The following is a 206-nucleotide window of genomic DNA, read 5'->3' as shown; positions in this document are numbered from 1 at the left end:
AAAAATTAGAACTGAAAAAGGCGATATTACAACCGATTCATCTGAAATACAAGGAATCATTCGACACTACTATAAACAACTATATGCCAATAAATTTGAAAATCTAGAGGATATGGATAAATTTTTGGACACACGCAAGCTCCCGAAACTGAACCATGAAGACATAGAAAATTTGAACAGACCAATTACAATAAAGGAGATTGAAG

The sequence above is a fragment of the Galeopterus variegatus genome, unplaced genomic scaffold (genome assembly GCF_000696425.1).
Source record: "Galeopterus variegatus unplaced genomic scaffold, G_variegatus-3.0.2 Scaffold2413, whole genome shotgun sequence".
In the NCBI taxonomy this organism is placed as follows: domain Eukaryota; kingdom Metazoa; phylum Chordata; class Mammalia; order Dermoptera; family Cynocephalidae; genus Galeopterus; species Galeopterus variegatus.
This window is presented reverse-complemented; position numbering follows the sequence as displayed.